Source organism: Mus musculus, chromosome 1 (genome assembly GCF_000001635.26).
Source record: "Mus musculus strain C57BL/6J chromosome 1, GRCm38.p6 C57BL/6J".
In the NCBI taxonomy this organism is placed as follows: Eukaryota; Metazoa; Chordata; class Mammalia; order Rodentia; family Muridae; genus Mus; species Mus musculus.
This window is the reverse complement of record NC_000067.6, coordinates 57544011-57557070: the sequence shown is the minus strand read 5'-3', so window position 1 is coordinate 57557070 and position 13060 is coordinate 57544011.

The following is a 13060-nucleotide window of genomic DNA, read 5'->3' as shown; positions in this document are numbered from 1 at the left end:
AGGCAGACCTATCAGAATTATACCAGACTTCTCACCAGAAACCATAAAAGCCAGAAGATCCTCGGCAGATGTCATACAGACTCTGAAAGAACACAAATGCCAGACCAGGCTACTATAGCCAGCAAAACTCTCAATTAACATAGATGGAGAAACCAAGATATTCCATGGCAAAACCAAATTTAAAACAATAAAATGCAAGAAAATAATCTTCTTTCAACAAACCCAAAAGAAGATAACCACACAAATATAATTCCACTTCTAACAATAAAAATAACAAGAAGCAATAATCACTTTTCTTTACTATCTTTTAACACCAATGGAATCAATTCCTCAATAAAAAGTTGTAGACTAATAGACTGGATATGTAAACAGGACCCAGCATTTTACTGCATACAGGAAATGCACCTCAGTGACAAAGATAAACACTTCCTCAAAGTAAAAGGCTGGAAAAAAATTCAAAGCAAATAGTTCCAAGAAACAAGCTGGAGTAGCCATTCTAATATTGAATAAAATTGACTTTCAACCAAAAGTTATCAAAAAGATAGGGAAAAAAAAAATCTACCAAGATGAACTCTCAATTCTGATCGTCTATGCTCCTAATGCAAGGGCATCCACATTCATAAAAGAAACTTTACTAAAGCTCAAAGCACATATTGTACCTCACAAAATATTAGTGGGAGACTTCAACACCCCACTCTCATCAATGGACAGATCATGGAAACATAAAGTAAAGAGAGACACAGTGAAACTAACAGAAGTTATGGACCAAATGGATTTAACAATTATCTATAGAACACTTCATCCTAAAACAAAAGAATATACCTTCTTCTCAGCACCTCATGGTACCTTCTCCAAAATTGACTATTAATTCGTCACAAAACAAGCCAAAACAGATACAAGAAGATTGAAACACTCCCATGCATCCTTTCTGATCACCATGGACTAAGGCTGGTCTTCAATAACAACAAAAACAACGTAAAGCTCACATACGTATGAAAGCTGAGCAACACTCTACTCAATGATAACTTGGTCAAGGAAGAAATAAAGAAAGAAATTAATGACTTTTTAGAATTTAATGAAAATGAAGGCACAACATACCCAAATGTATGGGACACAATGAAAGCAGTGCTAAGAGGAAAACTCATAGCTCTGGGTGCCTCCAAAAAGAAACTGGAGAGAGCATACACTAGCAGCTTGACAGCACACCTGAAAGCTCTAGAACGAAAAGAAGCAAATATACCCAAGAGGAGTAGACAGCAGGAAACAATCAAACTCAGGGCTGAAACTGACCAAGTAGAAACACAAAGAACTATACAAAGAATCAACAAAACCAGGAGCTGGTTCTTTGAGAAAATCAACAAGATTGGTAAACCTTTAACCAGACTAAACAGAAGGCACAGACACAGTATCCAAATTAATAAAATCATAAATGAAAAGGAAGACATAACAACAGAAACAGGAAATTTAAAAAAATCATCAGATCCTACTACAAAAGCCTATATTCAACAAAACTGTAAAACCTGGATGAAATGGACAATTTTCTAGCAGATACCAAATACCAAAGTTAAATCAGGATCAGATAAACCATCTAAACAGTCCCATAACCCCTAAAGAAATAGAAGCTGTCATTAAAAGTCTCCCAACCAAAAAAAAAAAAAAAAGAAGCCCAGGACCAGATGAGTTTAGTGCAGAATTCTATCAGACCTTCAAAGAAGACCCAATATTAACACTCTTCAAACTATTCTACAAAATAGAAACAGAAGGAACACTACCTAATTCATTCTATGAAGCCACAATTATGCTGATACCTAAACCACCCAAAGACCCAACAAAGAATGAGAACTTTAGACCAATTTCATTTATGAATAATGATGCACAAATACTCAATAAAATCTTGCAAACTGAATTCAAGAACACACCAAAACAATCATCCATCATGATCAAGTAGGTCTCATCCCAGGGATGCAGAGATGGTTTAATATATGGATATCCATCAGAAATCCATCAACATAATCCACTACATAAACAAACTCAAAGAAAAACAAAAACACATGATCATCTCATTGGATGCTGAGAAAGCATTTGACAAAATTTAACACCCCTTCATGGTAAAAGTCTTGGAATGACCAGGAATTCAAGGTCCATACCTAAACATAGTAAAAGCAATATATAACAAACCAGTAACCAACATCAAACTAAATGGAGAAAAACTTGAAGCAATTTCAAGTACTAAAAAAAAAAAAATCAAGTACTAGGCAAGGCTGCCCACTCTCTCCCTACTTATTCAATATAGTACTTGAAGTCCTAGCCAGAGCAATTAGACAACAAAAGGAGGTCAAAGGGACAAAAATTGGAAAGAAAGAAGTCAAAATATCACTATTTGAAGATGATATGATAGTATACTTAAGTGACCCCAAAAGTTCCACTAAAGAACTCCTACATCTTATAAACAACTTCAGCAAAGTGGCTAAATATAAAATTAACTCAAATAAATCAGTAGTCTTCTATTCAAAGGATATACAGGCTGAGAAAGAAATTAGGGAAAGGACACCCTTCAGAATAGTCACAAATAATATAATACCTTGGTGTGACTCTAACCAAGCAAGTGAAAGATCTGTATGACAAGAACTTCAAGCTCCTGAAGAAAGAAACCTAAAATCTCAGAAGATGGAAAGATCTCCCATGCTCATGGACTGGCAAGATTAATATAGTAAAAATGGCCATCTTGCTGAAAGCAATCTACAGATTCAATGCAATCCTCATAAAAATTCCAACTCAATTCTTCATAGAGTTAGAAAGAGCAATTTGCAAATTCATTTGGAATAACCAAAAATCCAGGATAGCAAAAACTATTCTCAAAAATAAAAGAACTTCTGGGGAAATAACCATCCCTGACCTCAAGCTGTATTACAGAGCAATAGTGATAAAAACTGCATGGTATTGGCACAGAGACAGGCACGCAGATCAAGGGAACACAATTGAAGACCCAGAAATGAACCCACACACCTATGGTCACTTGATCTTTGACAAAGGAGCTAAAACCATCCAGTGGAAAATAGCATTTTCAACAAATTGTGCTAGTTTAACAGGAAGTCAGTAAGTAGAAGAATGCAAATTGATCCATTCTTATCTCCTTGTACAAAGCTCAAGTTCAAGTGGATCAAGGACCTCCACATAAAAACCAGATATACTGAAACTAATAGGAGAGAAAGTGGGGAAAGACCCTCGAACACATGGGCACAGGGAAATTTTCCTGAACAGAACACCAATGGCTTATGCTCTAAGACCAAGAATAGACAACTGGGACCTCATAAAATTGCAAAGCTTCTGCAAGGCAAAAAACACTGTCAATAGGACAAAACAGCAACCAACAGATTGTGAAAAGTTCTTTACCAATCCTACATTGGATAGTGGGCTAATATCCAGTACATACAAAGAACTCAAGAAGTTAGACTCTAGAGAATCAAATATCCATATTTTAAAAAGGGTACAGAACTAAACAAAGAATTTTAATCTGAGAAATATTTAATGGCTGAGAAGCACCTAAAGAAATGTTCAACATTCTTAGTCATCAGGGAAATGCAAAAAAAAAGCATCCCTGATATTCTACCTCACACCAGTCAGAATGGCTAAGATAAAAAACTCAGGTGACAGCAGATGCTGGCGAGGGTGTGGAGAAACAGGAACATTCCTTCATTGTTGGTGGGATTGCAAGCTGCCACAACTACTCTTGAAACCAGTCTGGCTGTTCCTCAGAAAATTGGACATAGTATCAGCTGAGGACCCAGCTATGTCAAAAGCATGCACCCAAAAAATATTCCAACATGTGATAAGGACACATGCTCCACTATGTTCATAGCAGCCATATTTATAATAGCCAGAAGCTGAAAAGAACCCAGATGTCCTTCAACAGAGGAATGGATATAGAAAGTGTGGTACATTTACACAATGGAATACTATTAAAAACAATGACTTCATAAAATTCTTAGGTAAATGGATGGTTCTAGAAAATATTATCCTGAGTGAGGCAACCCAATCACAAAAGAATACACATGGCATGCACTCACTGTTAAGTGAATTTTAGCCCCAAAGTTCAGAATACCCAAAATACAATTCACAGACCACAAGAAGCTCAAGAATAAAAAAGTCCAAAGTGTGGGTGCTTCAGTCCTTCTTAGAAAGGGAAACAAAATACTCATGGGAGCAAATACAGAGACAAAGTGTGGGGCAGAGACTGAAGGAAAGGACATCCAGAGACTGCCCCTCCTGGAATCCATCCCATATACAGTCACCAAACCCAGACACTATTGGGGATGCCAAGCAGTGCATGCTGACAGGACCCTGATATAGCTGTCTCCTGAGAGGCTCTGCCAGAGCCTGACAAATACAGAGGAAGATGATCACTGCCAACCATTAGACTGAGCATGGAACCCCCAATGGAGGAGTTAGAGAAATGATTGAAGGAGCTGAAGGTGTTTGCAACCTCATAGAAAGAACAACAATATCAACCAACCAGATGCCCCAGAGCTTCCAGGGACTAGACCATCAAACAAAGAGTACATATGGAGAAACCCATGGCTCTAGTTGCATATGTAGCAGAGGATGGCCTTGTTGGGCATCAATGGGAGGGGAGGTTCTTGGGTCTGTGACGGTTCTATGCCCTAGTGTAGGGGAATGTGACTGTAGGGAGGCAGGAGTGGGTGGGTGGGTGGATGAGTACCTTCATAGAAGCGGGGGGAGGGGTGGGATATGGGAGGGAAACTGGGAAAGGGGATAACATTTGAAATATAAATAACATTTGAAAAATCCATTTAAAAAAAATAACTGTGGTGGGCAGATATCTGTGTGAGGCCAGCCTGGTCAACATAATGAGTTTTGGGACAGCCAGAGCTACATAGTGAGACCCTGTCTCAAAAAAAAGAGAGAGAGAGAGAGAGAGAGAAGTCTCTTTTAGGAGGTCTTGCTTCAGTCACTACTCCTCCAAGCAACTTCCATTGGCTTTGGAAGTCTCCTCTCTGAATAAGACAAGCATTGTGAACTGTCTGTGACTTTGCTCCCTCTTCAATTCTCTCTCAGGATCAAGTATGGAGAGAATACCTCCTTTAGTGACTTGGAAAAGCCTGGGATTGATGTTGCTTATACAAGGCCTGAGCTTGCTTTGTGTGCAAGCTAGACGCTCTGCACATGCGCTGTGACTGGTAGAATTCGATCAGTGCACTAGGGTGTCATACTACTTTTTCTTGCTCTGTAAACAAGCTACCGCTCAGTTTTGCTGGGTCAGCCCTCGAGACTTCTCTGTTCTGTGCACCATATTCCAGCATTAGAACACAGTAAAGGTTTCTTTCCAATGGTTGTGTGTGGTCTTTACCGTAAGTATACCAGGCTGTCCTGTTTGCACAAAGTACAGGAGAGCAGCTGCGACTTTTGCTCTACACACACAGCAGCAAGATAGGAACAGAAATGGTAGGGTAAGGATCTGAGGCTACCGATGGCAGAGGCTATAACAAGACAAGGGAAGAGCTGCAGGCACCAGTTACTGAAAGCTCCGTGGGCATAAGACCTGAACATAGGGAGACAGAACACTGAGTGGTTGATGGTACTCAAAGCCTGGAGCAATAAGCTGAACACCTGAACATCTAGAGCCATGTAAGTCACTGGCTTTGAAAGTTTGGACCAATAAATTCCGGTTCTCAGGGCTGAGAACCATAAGCTTTTGTCTTTTAAGGCCCAGAGGCTCAAGATCTCACGGCTTAGAAGTAAACCCCCCTAAATCTGATCCAGTTCGCATGTCTGTGGCACAAGAAGTCAGGATTGCCAACACGGAAGGAGCTATTTTTCTCCGTTTGCAGTTTCCACTCAGTAGAGCAAAAGGATCCTCAGCCAACCACAGGAATGACACACCTAGTCAAGTTAAAGTCATGAGAAACACAGACAATAAGACACTTAACCAAAAAGAAAGTCAGTTAATAGAAGCAGACCCAGAAGCCACCGGGATGACAGAAATACTAGATAGGACTTTGTAAATATGTCTAAAGACTTAAACACATACACACACACACACACACACACACACACACAAGTGGATTCTATCCCAGGAACCTAGAGAAAGCATCAAACCAGCTCTGGCAAGGTGTCCTACGACTTCCACACACATCTCATGGCATGCATCTAACGCACACACGCACACACACACACACACACACACAAATAAATGAGCAAATATAATGTAATAAAAATCAAAACAAGAATTACAGAACTGAACAGTACCTTATACCAAACAGAATACCAGTTGGATAGAATTATCAAATTAGACATTGCTGAAGAGGATCGAGACCCTTGAAGATAAGCCAGGGACTCTAACCCAAAGCTCAGAAATGAAAACAAGATTGCTTTGAAAGAGAACAAAGAGAAAAGAAGAAAAGAGATAAATAGGAAGAAAAAGATGTGGACGGAAATTAGAAAATTATTTATAACTGAGTAATAGTAAACACAAATGTTTACTAGCGAACATTAGCAGGCTGCAGAGATGCAAACACATGACTCATGCTGTAACTTAAGACATCTTTTTAAATGATTATCTAAGTTACCAATAAAAATAAAAAAGAACAGGGAATTGACCCCCAAAATAACAACAAAACAAAATTTCTGAAGTTCATAGCACAAATGATGTAAAAGTTGAGAATTAAAAGAGGGAACCCATAGAACAATTGGTTCTTTGGAAGAATAGTAAAGTTGAAAATATCCTAACTAACTAATCTGCCAAAATCCATACAAGATTGCAATTATGGAGACTAAAAGAGAAAAACCTATCACAAGTCCCTCCTAACGACATTAAAATGGCAATAAGGGAATGTTTTGAAGGAGTCTATGCCAACACATAGACTTTATATAAAAATGTAAAATTTCTTGAAAGACAAAATGTATGATAATATGCACAAACAGAAATAGAAAGCATAAGTTCTCATCAGTTGAAATTAATTTTTAATTGAAAACTTAGTCATGAATTCAAATTAAATTAATAAATTAAAGGGGAACCCAGACAGCTAGTTAGATGGTTCAGCAGTTGCATAGTGAATTCCAAGACAGCCGTAGCTACACAGAGAAACCCTGTCTTGGAAACAAAAAAGACAGACAGACAGACAGACAGATAGAGAATGAGAGAACAAACTGGCTTTTCTTCCAAAGGACCCAGGTTTGGTTCCCAGCACCCATGTCAGATGGCTCATACATTGCAGCCTGTAACTTCAACTCCAGGAGACCCAACACCCTCTTAAGACCTGCCTTCCATACGTATACACACATATATACACATGGCGAAATAATAGAAAAAAATCTTTAAAAAACAAAGCAAATCCAAAATAGGCCCAGATAACTTTCCTGTTTAATTTTATCAAATAATAATGAAATAATGATTTTTTTATATTTTATAAGATGTAATTTACTATTGCATTGAAATTATAATCTATAAGTCTTATAATTTTATGCTATAACTTAATTCATGAGGGATGCATAATTCTGATAGCTAACCATGAAAAAAAAATGAGGAGAAAACACAGTAACAAAATAATCCATATGAACATTAATGTAAAGATCCCTATGAAACTATTAGAAATTTGATTTTTCAATATGAGAAAAGGATAATACTTTATGACCAAGAGTTGATCCCTGGGATTAATGGTTGGCTTAACATTTTACAGTTGATGGTCATAAATTAATATAATTGGGGTTTGTTTATAATGCAGAAAAGACATTTGAAAGTTCTTCAATTTTCAGTCTGAATTTTAAAACTCCCTCAGAAATCCAAGGTGAGAAATGAGTTCTATCACTCTGTGAACACAAGACACTATCGAAGAATTCCCCCTGATGCCATTCTCATTGATGAAAGACTGGCTACATTTCTCTTGAGAAGGAGAGCAAGCAAACAGTTCCCAGGAAAGTAAACAGTGAGGCCATATTTTATTTGTAGAGAACATAACTATAAATATAGGAAATTCTAGAGTCCAAAAGTTATTGTAGCCAAGTGAATTTAGGGAGGCCATGGTATATGTGTCACTTATCCTGGTACAGCATTGCCTTAAAAATTAACAATGTAAAATCGAAAACACTTGTTACGTACTGGCTGTTGTAGCTGTAGATCAGCATAGAATGATGGTACAAGATTGTATTTTCAATATCAGGGAGGCTGAAGCAGAAGGATTATAAATTTAAGGCAGCCTGCATGACCCAGAGTCTATCTCAAATTGAGGAGCATCTGGGCTTATATTCCATGGATACTGCTTGCTTAGTGTGCACAGATTGGTTTGAGTCTAGTTTGGTCTCTAGCACCTCACAAAGAAAGAAAGAAACAAACAAACAAACAAATAAATTAAGGGAGGGAGGGAGGAAGGAAGGAAAGAAGGAAGGAAAGAAGGAAGGAAAGAAGGAAGGAAAGAAAGAAGGAAGGAAGGAAGGAAGGAAGGAAGGAAGGAAGGAAGGAAGGAAAGAAAGAAGGAAGAAAGGAAGGCAGGCAGGCAAAGAGAGAAGTAGGAGATAAGAAGAAAGGGAAGAAAGGAGGGAGAAAGTGGAGGCAAGAGTAGGAAACAAAAGGAAAATGCTAGGCACAGTTTAGTTGAGCATTCTAACTCAGGCTGTCTGAGTTAGACAAGTGTCAGCTGGGGCTGCCATCTCCTCTGAAGATGGTCAAAGCATCCCTTGCTGGCAACATCCCTCATGATGCTCCCAGTCCTTCCCTGCTTGTCTTTTGAGCCTCATGTTAGCCTTTCTTGTTGAATGATCTTCTGCCTCCCTCGTGGCAGGTGATCTCCATCATAGTGAACAAGAAAAAGTCAGCTAGGTTCAACAAGATGGAAGTCAGCTTTGAACTCCAACCCAGGAGTGTCTCTCACCTGTTTGGTTTTGTTTGTTAGGAGAACATTACCAAGTAGGTCTAACTCAGAAAAAAAGAGGAAGGGATTACATAAGAATATAAATACGAAAAGAAGATACCATGGGGTATATAGACACTGTCACTACATTCAAGATATTTGATCACCTCACAAAAAAAATATAATTGAAAATGAAAAAAATTTAAAACACTATTTGTAATATCATCAGAAATACAATAGACCTAAGAAACAGACTTCATGAAAAAAGTGTAAGACCTTTATAATGAAAACTAAAAACTGACACTGAGCTAAGTAGAAATTCTGAATTAGATGGCCAAATACATCTTGTTCATGCATTGAAAACTCAATATCATTGTAGTATCTGTTTTTGCTTTTTTTTTTAAAAACCAAATTGATCTGTGGTTTAATCCATTTCATCTAAGATGATCTGTAGAGTCAATATAATGCCAGTTAGCTCTCAGCAGGATTTTCAAAGATTGCAAACAAACTTATATGGAAATACAAAAGACAGAATAGTTAAAAACAACCCTGGACAATAAGAACGGTAGTGGAAGACTTAAACTAGCACATTTAAAGCTTAATGCAAGGCCAAGTAATTAATGTAGTGTGGCATTCTTTGAAAGATAAATAAATAAGAGTAACTGAAGCAAATAGAAAACAGACACAAAACCATGCTGATGTGACTTGATTTTAATCAGGGCACTTTAACACCTCTGGGAGAGAGGTATTTTTGCAACATGCAGGGAAAAATATTCTCACTGACATTTCACACCACGTAAAAATTAATTTGAGGGGTCAGTGAGATGGCTCAACGGATAGAATGTTTGTCATGAAAGCCTACCAATGGAGTTGATCCCCAGAACAAAGGTGGGGAAAGAGCACTGACTCCACTAAGTTGTCCTCTGTCATCAACATGGGTACCAGTGGCACCTGTGCACCAACTGCCACACACACACACACACACACACACACACACACACACACACTGTCACGTGCGTACGCACACATACACACACACACATGCGCAAGCACAAACATGCACACATATGCACATACATACACATACACACACATGGACATACACACACAGTAACAATAAATAAATAAAAGCTTAAACAGTTCATCTGAGCTGATCAAATAACCTAAACCTGAAAGCTAAAGCCTTAAGGAAAGCACAGGCATACAGCTCTGAAATGGACACAGGTTTGTTTCTTAGACAGTCCTCTCAGAATCATCATTATTAAAAACAAATGAGAAGATTCAGTATTAGAAATCCTACATCTCAAAAATTAATATTCAAAGGAGGAATGGTAAGCTGCATACAAGAGAATCAAATATTTCTGATACACTTAAGTAACAGAGGTTTTTGTGTCTAGAAGGAATTCACAGCATGGAAAGAACTTGTTAGATTGATTTAAATATCAGGGACAGGCAGTTCAGCAGTGGCCATCTCATGTTGCAGGGATGAGCTGCCAGTAGCTCAGTCCACAAAGCTGGATGGCTCAGCAATGGTGCCGTGAAAGCCTGGGGGGGATGCCTAGTGAGATGGAAGTTCTCTGGTCCACATGGACGTCCAAAACTGCCTGGTTCCAATGTCAGTTAAAATGGCAGTAGTGACAGCACCCACCAGCAAGAAGTGAAGGAAGTCTCCTTCTACCTCCCTGCCGTGGGGAGGAATACTCCGTGTGGGGGAGGGGCTTCCACCTTAGTTAATTCTTCCTGAAAATGCCTCACAGACAGACTGAGAGACAAACCGCTCCCTCCGTTGATAAAACTGATTAGCCAACACACCCAGTTAGCAAAAGAACTCTGGGGAAATGGATACTCATCTGCAGGAGGAATGTGAATTAGCACGCTTTGGGAGAATAATGTCTGTTACGCTTGAAGATAAGAATACTATTTGATCCAGCAATTCTACACTTAGCCCACAGCCCCTGAGGGAAAAACGTGTACACGTGCACAGAAATTACATACAGCAACGTTCATTACAGCAACGCATGTAGTAGGAAAATATTCTGGAAACCCATAAATGTTCCCTGCTATTAAAATACATAATCCTGCCTTCTTGTGCTATGATGTAATAGTCAGCAATGAAAATGAATGATGCAGAGCTAATTGCAGCAATGTGGATGGATCTCATAAAATAACATTGAGAGAAAAGCAAATTGCAAAGGGCTGCACACTGTAAGAAGATGACTTCCTCCTGGTGTCTATTATAGCCTGTTTTGTTTCAGGATGGATAGGCACACGACAGTTAGCTAGTGAGCTGAGTAGCAAGATGACAGCAGAAGACAACATAACACTGTTCTCAGTAAGAGAAACCAGAGGTCCAGACTCCTGCATGCTTTGTATTCTAGCTTTATCGTGATTTGCTAACTACTGGCAACTTACTTACCTTTGATGTGCATAGCCTTATCATTTGCTAACGGGCATAAATGCAGTATCTAACTCACCATACTGTTCTAGGGATTGGCAAGGAATGAATCCTTTTAAAGTATTTGTAAAGTCTTAGGATTATGTGTTAGCTCTACAGATTCTAGGAGAGAAACCACAAATCAGTGTGTGTGCATGTGCAGGAGAACGTGTGTGTGTGTGTGTACATGTGCTATCTCCTCCTAAAGGTGGGATTCAAGAGATGCACATTGGACATGGGTGAGAAAGGGGTTTGTATGTCAGGATTAAGGGGTTTCCAAATTGGGGGGGGGTATGGCAGGCAAATAGGTAGGTTACAGAAGTGAAACATAGACATAACAAGTTGATCATAACCACCTCTTGTAAAACAAAGACATGTCTGCAAGGTAGCCATAACAAGGTGGTCATAGTAACCTTTTGAAACGAAGGCCTGGTTGCTGTTTCCTGGAACAGGCAGTATAGAACCATTTGTAGTTAAGGTTATAGGTGGGGGATAGCCCAGTCCTTGAGAAACAGATTTAATCATACATAGAAATAAACCTAGTTCGTCTTTACTATATAACATGGCTTTCAAGCCTAAGATGGAGGCAGGCTGGTTCATCACATGGTCTTCTGAGTGACTGAATCTAGCAAAAGTGTGAGGGCAAGAGTCTGGAGAATGGCTCCTCCTGTGGCAGAAGAGAGTTTTCAGGACCGGGGATATGGCTCAGAGACACACAGTGCATGTCTCTTACATGCAAGGCATGTGGTGTGTTCTGATTCTCAGTGCTATAGACCAAACCAACCAACCAAACATACCAGAAAAGCGGTATGTAGGGAGCTCCTACTAGATTTCCTATATAAACATTTCTTAAGCCAGATGCTGAGCAGTGCAGATAGATAGCTTTCTGTGGGTTTCTAGTTGGGGTTTTGCTTTGAGTTTTTGAAACAGCCTCAACTCTGTAACCCAGAAAGAGCTGGAACTGATTATACAGCCGAGGCTGACCCCAGAGTCACAGAGATCCTCATTCTTTAGCTTGCAGTGTGTTGGGAATATAGGTTTTATGTTGTTATTATTGATGCCTCATATATTTCAAAATTTAGGAAGAGGCACTCACTTTTTAACATATGGCTGAGCTGGTGATGTGTGTCAGCGGATGACAATCAGATCTCTGGGTAGAGAACCTTCTTTAAGCCTGCACTTTCAATTTCAGTACCATCTTTTCTGGAATGTATTGTGCATAATTAGGAAACTGCTTACACCTGACCCCGAATTTGACAGCATTGCAAAAGCCAGGGGGCCAGAGCACTGGAATTTAAAAAAAAAAAATTAATTCTGTTTTCACTTCTGCTGATTCATTTTGAATCTCCAGGCTAAAGCCACTGACACCTTGGGTTTCATTTTATGTATCTTTAGAACAGATTTGATGTCTCCTGCCGCTTTCAAATGGCAGGCACAGAGTCATCTCTCCTTATCTTCAGCACAGGAGGGAAAGTTTGAAATTCCTCACTCCCCCTCCCCCACTGCCTTTCACTAACTCGCAAAGAAGTTTATTTTCCTTTAATGAAGCCTGTGAAGGAAGATTCATGCTTGAGAGCAGCCTTTTCCTTTTCCTTAATGACAGCTTTGCCTTCTGAAAGTAAGCTAAGAAGTGGGAAAAGCCCATGTGGACCTGAGAATGTACAGACAAGCATATGTGCCGTGCTTTCAGATTTTCCTTTGTTAGCGGATCTATTGTACACAGAAGCAGGCACGATCTAGACCCTCAGAAGGGGAGAACTGC